General features: G+C 33.7%; 1 long non-coding RNA gene across 1 annotated transcript; it reads left to right on the forward strand.

The window, feature by feature from the left end:
- The first annotated feature begins 3,501 nt into the window (after window positions 1-3,501).
- On the forward strand, window positions 3,502-6,815 carry LOC150092055 (uncharacterized). Its single transcript, XR_016550628.1, has 2 exons — window positions 3,502-3,606; window positions 6,344-6,815. It is a non-coding gene; the product is annotated as an uncharacterized LOC150092055 (long non-coding RNA).
- The last annotated feature ends 4,103 nt before the right edge of the window (window positions 6,816-10,918 follow it).

A 10,918-nucleotide genomic window follows, 5' to 3' on the forward strand; every position in this document is an offset into this window, starting at 1 on the left:
TACCACCACTCCTTCCGTATGCATCTATCGCCATATTTTAAAGGGCACGCGGAATAACTATGTCCTCAGATTTTCAAGTGTGATAAACTTACTACGCTGAAGAACTAACACGTCAGTGAACCAGAAGTCAGAAAACAGTTGTTTCCTCTCAGCGCAGACAACCCCACAAACACCAAAATTCTAAATCATTAACTACTGAATAGCAAGCTTAAGGATTCGGAGAGGAATTAAATAACAGCATTACCATCACCAAATCACGATAAGAAAGGGAACATAAAACGAAAATGAATAATAAGGCAGCAAAACTCGAAAAACAAACAACCATTGTATCCAAACCTTCATCTATTATTTCACTGAAATCCTTCCAACAAGTTATACTTGAGCTATATGAATACACATATAATGAGAAGGAAACACGCGACACTACTTTTCCTCATGCAGATGGTCTGCTAAGATATGAGCTGCATCACTGCTTTCCTCAGAAAGATCGTCTCTTCACATGAACTAATTATAGAATATGACGTCGCAATCAGCTGTCGAATCCACAGGCTTGAATTCCAAAGCAGATATAACCAGCCATAAACAAAACAAATAAGTCATCCCCAAATAAGTCGGATACCTCGAGCATTCTATTAATCATTTAAACTTTTGTGAAACAGACTGCTATGATCGTGCATCGTTTCCTTGACCACTTCCCAGAGTACTCATGTGTAGGAAACAGACTTCCATATCATACAACAAAACATTTCAACCACCGGTGTTCACAACACATCGCTGTGCTACGATACAAACTAATGAATGACAATAATCAGTTACAACTGGAATACACCACAAAAGCCTGTTAAGCCTTCAGATAATTGATTGCTTTCAAGTCTTGATTATACGTAATGGATGTCTATATGAATAAAGCTGGCAGCGTAAATTTTGGAATTCATTCAAAGCCACAATAGCAATATTACGATGAGTACTTCTTGGAAGATGGAAATGTTTACTGAACCATGAATCCATTCCTACACCAGATAGATAGAAATGGGAAGATCGCAGTCTAATATTAGTTTCACTTCTGAATGTGATCTCCAGAAATACGCCCACTGATATGCCCACTAATACGAACAACTAATGAAAAGGTCAAATACAGGAACTACACAAGTTTCTTATGAAAACTTTGACCAGAGAGCTTACGGGAATACACTCGTCGGTATTTATGAATTGCCCTAGCCCGACCTTATAGGTGACACGATTGTTATCAAGCGCCCGCATATTCGCCTCCTATTGGTCCAATTTAATAAATGCTTTAACGCATCGACCGAGAGTTAGCTTACGAAAAATACACCTCTCCCACGTTTCAAGTTCCTTAGATTTGAAAGAGAGTTTTTGCTGTCTTAAGGTTTCTGCCTGTTCTCTGGCGAAAACCAACCAGTTTGAAACCGCTGTCAGGTCAGTGAAACCTTATCAAAATGGACCAATAGGAGGCGAGTATACGGACGCTTGGTAGCGATCGTGTCATTTATAAGGTCCGGCTAGAGCAACTCGTAAATGCCGGCGAGTGTATTTCCGTAAGCTCTCTGGTCAAATTTCATACGAAACTTTTATAGTTTCTATATTCGACTTTGAAATAATGCTGGATTTAATATCCACTTCATTTTTCTAACATTTGCATCGCCGAACTAAAGCCATTTGGTTTTTTATTTTACTAAACAAAAAGTCTTTTCCTAACGATGCTCTACCAGAACCCTATATCCGATACATTTTCACAGGTGTTATAAATCCAACTGCTAACTTTTATCAATACGTAAAATATACGAGGGGGGTGGGGGTTGTAATAATCACCATGGCGGAATTGTGGTGTCTGACATGTCTTCTTATATATCCTAAAAGAAAAATAACAAATTATTTCAAGTTGAAGAAACATTGGGGTTAAAGGGTTTTAAGATATCTTCTTTCTTGTGGTTATATCAGTTACTTTAATAACATTTTTGTTCTAGGTGTTTATCAGAACATTTCAACTACCCTTCTAAAGTTTCAGCTCACTCGCACTGATACATACACTCATACAGAACATAAAATTACTTCTACAGAATATTTTACATCATTTGATGAAACTACATATATTTTCATCAAATATTTTTCCGTATCACAACCACATACCACAACCTGTAACCCACAGATAGTCGCTCTTCAAGTCCATGTTTTGAATGTACAGCCAGTCACCTATGCATGAACTGACGACAACAGTAAGCACATGAAATATGTTCAGCGGTTTGAATTGTTTTTATTTCAGTTGCTTCGGGAACCGTTATTGCATTACAGCATCATTTTGTCTATTAATTACACTTCTTCTTATATTTGGTTTTCCTTTGTTTTTGGAAATGAAACCAGAATTTTCAGGAGCAAAAGTATTTCCAGACCAAGTGTTTCCAGACAACGGGAATGGCAATTGTCGACTGAGCTGCAGAAGGTCCACGTTCACTGGAGGAAATGTAATTGTTTAGTAACCACAACCTTTTCATGTTTGGAATACTGGCAAGAGAAACTCTGATAAGATCAAGCAAAGGCATATAAACTTCAGAGATTCACCACTAAACATTTGTTCTGATCATAAAAATTCTAATGTTAATCACGCAGTAATTTGTGATAATAACAGCTGCTGGAATCACCATAGGAATCCCACACTATTTTTTATCAATATTAAAACAGGCATATGGTAAACAAATAAGCAAGTTTATGTGATTATGAAAATCTCATTTGATATGAAAGGTCTGATGCATCTAATGCATTGTAAATCAGACCTCCTTCTTCACGTTACAGGATATAAGAAAAGTTTCTGACCTCCTATCAAAGAAAAATTCTCCAGTGATAATATATGTAGGTGTACTAATGAATTTTATCGTCTTATATAACTAGTCAATGCTTGACCACACCACAACGATTTACAAACACGAAAATTAGTTACCCGTCTTTACCATAAATACATATAGCAAAATAAATAACAAAAGGCATTGCAAAGTGGTTCATATCCCGTCTGATCGTAATAATAGACGAGCACAAGATGAACTGCCTATAGTATTCTGTACTCAATTGCCACATAACGTTTTCTGTGGAAGAAAGTGCATTGCTCAGGATAACTCGTCATAATGTTTCTTACAACGTTATAACCTTGACATCCTGTGGGTTTTGTCTGCGCTGATTGAGCATTAGCCCATCGCGATCTAGCAAGTTAGCAGCAACATCATTTAGTTTGGCTGTATATTAGCTAGCGTAGTTGACCGAGAAAAAAATAAGTGAAGAAATGTATTGAATAACGTATTTCTTCAATTCCATTTCAATACAGTACGAAAAATTATTTTCACTTCTTCAGAAAAAAAAGATCAACTGAAATTCCTTCACGTGTATTCTCCTAAAAGGAATTACTTGATATAATTATTTTTTATATTTTACTAAGATTTAGTTTTTCTCTATTTTCATGAATTCTATGAATGCTTTTCTCTATTGTAGGGTGCAGTTCCTTATCGCGTGAAGCAAATACATGTAATGAATGCCTCACTTATAATAAGAGCAATTTATTTTGCTGCTCAATACGTTCTGAGCGAGAAGATATACAAGAGGGTGAGTTTGAACTTTCGCCGTTATAAATGTTTTAAAATTTTCTAATCGTTCAGTTTAATGCTTTTCTTATTGAAAACCTCGAACTTTTTGCAGAATGGAATAAGACTTTTTTATGCTACTCCTATTTCTTCATCCGATATTCTTAGTCAGGAAAATATTTCAATTTTTTTTCATTTATAACAATTCTGCAGCTCTTTAGGAAGTTTCTTCTAGTATGGTACATAATCCACAAATCGAGTCAGAGATTAAAATTTTTTCAAGCCATTTTGGCATATGAATAAACTGGGTATTAGCTCCTTTACACCAGGAAATAATATCATCTACAACCTGAATAATTATCACAAACCTCCTTACCATCTCCTAAACTCGTATAGACTTAATGCATTCACCACTTAAACTGGTAAACTGTATCGTTCACTCACTCACTACTCAACGAGAAAACATCTAGTTCTAGCCCCCGTCGTTCTTAACCATACACAAAGGTATCTTCCATTTCTCATCTCCCACCTTCCATATGAATAAAACTTTCATAGCATAATACCTTATAACACCTTTTCAAAAGGTTAAAGATCCCCATCATATCACCATTCATTCTCCTGTTTAGTGTCCTGTCTCCAGCCCACATGCTCTCAATCTTTCCCAGTAATCTGCATTCCGTAATTCGGATAGTATCTTTTTAGTCTTCTTTGCGCCCTCTTATGTTTTTTTTATCACTACTGAAATGTTTATTCTCCAGGAGACCAAATATGCGCACATTAGTCCATGTGCTGTCATATCAAGACCTTTTAAACATGCAAAATGATTACATTATTCTATTTGTCAAAATTGGTTTCGAAACCCATACTTCAAATTCTTATACGCCAATGTCACAAGTCCCGTCAGTTTTATTTTTTATAGCATAATTCGCCAATATAATATTCCGTTAGAAACATTATCTTGCCAACGAGTATAACTTTACATTTACTAACATTAAGCTGAGAGTCATTATCATTTGCCCACATTTCCAGCCTGTTCATATAATTCTGTAAGTGCCGGATATCAGTAGCATCCATGATTAACCTGCCTATGTTGTCTTCTTCAACAAACAAATGAACGTCCCCATCAGATCCTTCCCAATACCATTAATTGAACAAAAATCTCCCAAGAACTGATCCATGTAGTAGACCACTCGTCACTTATCGAAGTCAGTAGTTTATATTCCTTCCAGTCACATATTCTCCAGTTTATGCAAAAGCATTTCATGTGGTGTCATTTCATGTGCCTTAGCAAAGTCGAATAGTATCATAGTTTAACCAATCCCTTCATCCAACTCACCCATTACATAATTTATTATAAATATGAACAAATTGCTAGAACATGGCTTCACTTGAGTAAACCCATGTTGTTCTTTGCAAAGTACAGCTCGCCTTTCAAACCATTTCTGTATGTTTCTCACATACTTCACAAATATCTTCATCGTCACTAAAGAGACATTGATAGGTCAGTAGTTAGACACATTGGTTTTTCCACCAACCTTGTACAACGAAATTTGGAGTGGGTAAATAGAGCAGCAGAATTTTGTTGAGGAATAAGGCAAGAACAAGGAAACAATAAGGCAGTAGAGGTCAAAAACAATGATCTCATGAAGGTAGTTTCTATTCTTATAGCGAAAGAAATAATGCAGTGTGTAATTTAGACAGTGACGATGGACGGTGTTTGTTGTAACTGCAAATTTGCATTCTGTCAAGAATAAGCTGTTTGATCCGTATGATTATAATTGATGTTGTATGTTATTTATAATGGAATTTATGCCACACATGTTGGTTGAATTAGTTTTTTTTTATTCCTCAGATGTGAAAGTAGATTGTGATAATGTGTTCTACAGTTATATCAAATTTCGTTTATATTATTATTATTTTTTTTAAACGGATTTCTCGTTTATGTCTATAGGATAAGAATTAAAACGAATAATTCTTCAAAGAATAATATTAAACGTGTTTTACGTTTTGTAATAATACAATAATTACTTAAATATAATCAAAATATAGAAAAACTAACTAAATTATGAAAACAAAAGAAGACAATTTGAGTAAATTAATCAAAAATTCTAAAAGGATAGGTAGGAGGAATTCTTCCTAACATTGCCTCCCACATACCACTGAACAGTCTCCACGCAGGACCTAGCAGAGTACGTTGCCAGCAGCATTGTGCACTAGCTGACTGGGATGCCTTCTGACTTGTTTTCTTTCTGACGTTTGAGTCCGTGTGCCTACGTCATGCGATACCACTGTTTTAACTGTTGTCTCCCCCCCAATGCCAATGAAGAAGATATGAAGTCTCCAAGTACATTTGGCCTGCCCTTCAAGGAAATGGAGGCTTCCAACCTTTACGGCTGAGTATAGAATTCCAAAACCTTAGGAAGAATTCCACCTACTCATCCTTTTAGAATGTTTGATTAGTTTACCCAAATTGTCTTCGTGTTTTTTCTTTTTTTAAATTTAGTTAGTTTTTCTATATTTTAATTATTTTAAAGTATTTATTTTATTTTATTTTATTTTATTTTTTTACAAAACATAAAACACTTTTAATATTATTCTTTGAAGGGTTATTAGTTTTAATTCTTATCCTATAGACATAAACGATAAATCCTTTAAAAAAATTTGATATAACTGTAGAACACATTATGTTATTTCTAATTAGACTGTTTTAAAGTCTAAACGTATAAAACCAGTGCTTCATGTTTTCTGTGCTGTTGCAGGTTGTTTTTCATGCTGATCTGGAGTCGTTGCATGAGTATATTCCTCCAGCCCTTCTTCCTTCAGATTACAGCGGTTATCTTGGGACAATACAAGAGCTCTCGGTGTATGATAAAATTGTCAAGTGGTATCCCCAATATGCTCAAGAACTTAACTTAAGTAAATGAAGAAGGAAGTCCAGAGGGCGGCTGGATGACTGGCCACCTCATTTTATTGATTGCTCACTTATAGAATTTCCAGGGAAGTGTAAAATGCATTGTGTGATTGTAAACATGAAATTCCACACCTGAAAAAATTTAGAATTTCTAAATTTAGCATTGTAATTCATTGACATTAACGAAAACGACGATTAAATATTTCTTATTTTATACTTAATGGTGTTAACTTTGAAAAGTGGTACATAATTAATTCTGAAATTTTCATTTTATTCCACTATATGAAAAGATATGGTTATGTTTTTGTAATAACTACACATTTTCGATTTAATTAAACACGAAGATAAAATATAACGTTGCTGAGTTATTGTGGGAATAAACATCATTCACTGAAATCAACCTTGAAAGACAACTGCAGAAACTTAAAATTAATTAAACAACCTGTACACTCAATGAACAAAACCTTACAGATAGGGGTGATCGGAAGTTGACTCTGGTATCTCCCGCGCAGAGTGAAACGTATGCACACCGAACCCATGTGGTAAATAGGAAGACATCGGGGCTTCCCAATAGTGTGTCACAATTGACAAACGTGGATAAATGTGGCAATCTTTTTTCTGTTCAGAGTGGTGGGGACACTGTGACGGTTTGGGGAGCCTTCTCACGAGATACATTAGGTCCCTTAGTGGGCGTGTGAAGAGGACCTTAAACTCTGGGAGCCACCAGAATGTGATGGCTGATCACCGACACACTTTCATGGCTTTCACGCATGCTACAGCTGATTGTCGCAACCACCCAGACAGGTCTCAAGGAACAGTCATTTGAGTTGAGGGCCATCCCGTGTCCCCTAAGGTCCTTGGATTTAAACCCGATCGAATCCCTCTGGGATGCCGTTTAGCGAGATATCCGTTCCATGTATCCAGCACCGACGTCTCAGGCGCGTATTGGACAACACTGGACTAATGCCATGGAGGGGTTGGTAAAAATTTGTGCTGTTGCACTTAATGCTAATATTCATTGGATTAGGCATTCAGGAATGTGCAAAAATTGTTATTTTGCAGTATGCATTCAAATATTTGTAATAGGGCGACCAATTTTCCTTTCGATTATTCGCTGCGGTTATAGTAGACCTTTCGGGGGAATCCTGTAACCCCTAGAGAACGCATCTACTGGGTGGCGGATAGGGGACCCCACCATGTATGTATGTGTGTGTGTTGATTATAAGGAAAATGTCACTCCTATGGTCCCCTATCTGGATCTATCCTCTTCCTCTTCTAATTTGAGGAAGATCCACTCACTTTAATCTTTCCTATGAGGCCTTATCAGCCAACTCTTCTTATTTTACGACCCTTATGCTATTAGAGTACTCGAGGGCCATGGGGTCTTTCCATTTCTGGCCTTATAACTATGTCCCCTCGATAAACCTTTACAATAATTCTTCTCTATTCTTCTATAATCTATTCTTTCCCCTTCAATATACCCTATTCCAGTTATGGGTTTAAATTTGGAAGAAGGCTAGTTCAGAAACCTTAAAGTAACAGCCCTAACACTGAATTATCTATCGTCAGGCTAGTCACCTGACATGGAGAACATAATTCTACTTTTGAACTGACAGATGAAGGTAATCGGAATGAATCTATCGGAAACGACCCTGGAATGGAAAAGATAAAAGGATAATGGAAACGACAAAATATAATACATATAGCAAACTGGAATGTAAGAGGAATAGCATATAAAGAAAGAGAATTAGACCAAATATTAAATGAAATAAATTTTAAAATAGCAGTAAAAACTGAAACAAAAAAGAAATTAAAAGGAACCATGAGAACAAAAAATTTTAATGTGATATATACAGTGGAGTTGATAGAGACCAAAGAGCACAAGCGGGAGTCATGATGTGGATTCATCACTCCCTTTCAAGACAGTTTAAACATTAAAAATTATGGAAATAAAAAATAATAGAAGCTAGAATAAAAATAGATAGAGGCTATTTAACAATAATTAGTTTATATCCCCCAGAAGAAGGAAGATAACAATAATATTGAATTTTATAATCAGCTACAAAACATATATAATAAAATAAATAAAAACGATTATGCAATTTTAGCAGGAGACTTTAATGCAAGACTTGTAAACACGAAAATTAATAATAATATAGGAATATATCGAGAACATACTCTAAACAGGAATGGTAAAAAATTGATTGACTTTGTAGTTTATTCTAACCTACAAATAATGAATTCTTTCTATAAACATAAAGACATACATAAATATACTTGGGCAGCAAGAGGATGGAAATCAATATTAGATTATTTTATCTTAAATGAAAAGACATCAAAATTTTCGTTAGATGTTAGAGTTCACAGAGGATATGAAATAAGCAGTGACCACTTCCTCGTTAAAATAAAATGAAGATTAAGATCTAAATGGCTACAATTAACAAGAACAGAAAGGCAAATTTGAAACATTTGTTTATAAAACTAGACTATTAAATGACACAAATATACAACGAACAAAGAATTAATCAATATCTAGATAAAATAAAAGAAAATGAAGAAATAGAAATAGAATGGCTTAATATAAAAACAATACTAAATGCAGCAGCAAATGAAAGCTTAACAAAGATCAAAAAATTCAATAAAAGGAAAAATCTGAAGAAATGGGATGATACAACCAAACAAATAATCAAAATTAAATAAGAAGCTTATCATAAATGGTTAAGCAGTAAAAGAATAGAAGAGGAAATAGAATATAAAAGAATAAGAGCCATAGATAAAAGAGAAGTCAGAAAAAGACATAGAGAATCATAGAACAAATTTGTTTCTAATTTAAAACATTTACATAAAATAAGACCCACTGTATATAAGATTTTGAAAAACTTAAATGCAGATACCAAAGAAAACATAAAATTAAATACCGAATTGAAATTAGAAGAATTTCTAAATTGCTACACAGACTTGTGGACAGACAAATATTTAAAAAAAGACAACTGGCAAACAATTAACGAAAAAAAAAACTAAAGAAGAATTAGAAATCAGCCTGAAAGAAACAAGAAATGGAAAATCACCTGGAGAAGGTAAGCTAGGCTCAGAACTATATAAATATGAAGGAACAAGATTCAAAGAAAGACTACTAATAATTTTTAATTAAAATCTATTCAACTGGTATTCCCCAAACGGAATAGAAAAAGGTTATTGTGTTTCCTGTCTTTAAAAAAGGTAGTAGAGATGACCGTAAAACTATAGAGGTAAAGTATACTAAATTGTTGTTACAAAATATATAGCAAACTTTTAAATAGCAAACTAATGGAATATTCCAAAAACTTTATTTTAGAAGTAGAGAGTGGATTTAGAAAAGGACGATCATATATAGACCCGGCCTTTTGCCTATAATAAATAATAGAGAAAAGAAATGAATACAATTTAGAAACACATATTGCAATTATTGACTTCGAAAAAGTATTTGATAAAATTAAAAGAAGCATTTCATTTAACATATTAAAGGAAAGACAAATACCAAATAATATTCTAAAAGCTATCACAAGTATATATGAAAATAATCAAATACAAATAAGATTAAATCACGAGCTATCATATACTAGAGAGATAAACCAAGGGGTTCAACAGTAATGTCCCCTCTCAGCAACTCTTTTTAATATTTACTTAAATGAAATAATAATAAAAAGGAATAAATATTTCCATTAAAGTATTAAACTTTCTCCTACTGTTAAGTTAAACACTCTCCTTTTTGCTGATGATCAAATCATAATTACAAATTCCGAAGATAACTTACTGAAAGTCATTTTACATCTAAATGAGATAGCCAAAGATTATGGTATGATAATATCAACAGAAAAATCAAAAACTATGGCCTTTAAAGGACAAGATCCAGCAAGAACTAAAATAGTAATAGATAACAAAATCTTAGAACAGGTGAATTCATTTAACAACCTAGGATGTATGATCACATATGAAAATGAAAAATATATAACCCTAAAACTTGCAAAATATTTAAAAAGAACAGGTGTAATTAAATCTATATTTAAACCAAAGCTAGTTCAAAAACAAACGAGACTAAACGTATACAATACATTAACCCTACCAGTCTTAATGTATGGAAGTGAAATCTGGACAATAAAACAAAAAGACAAACAAATTTATGAAATAAAGAGAAATTTAATCCCACATTGAAATAATGTGGGATTAAATATCCCCTTAATTTAAATAATAGACAAACAACGATTAACAACAGCAGAAATGAAGTTTATGAGAAAAACTGCAAAGTATACTCTATTTGATCACAAAAAAATAATTAAATTATGAAAGAATTAAACCAAGAATCAGTAATAGAAAAAATTAAAAAAATATAAACATAAATGGATGAAACACGTTCAAAGAATGAAAATAGAAAGATAACCCAAAC

This window comes from Typopeltis vanoorti, unplaced genomic scaffold, assembly GCF_054136105.1.
Source record: "Typopeltis vanoorti isolate ZY-2024b unplaced genomic scaffold, IOZ_Tvanoo_1.0 HiC_scaffold_913, whole genome shotgun sequence".
In the NCBI taxonomy this organism is placed as follows: domain Eukaryota; kingdom Metazoa; phylum Arthropoda; class Arachnida; order Uropygi; family Thelyphonidae; genus Typopeltis; species Typopeltis vanoorti.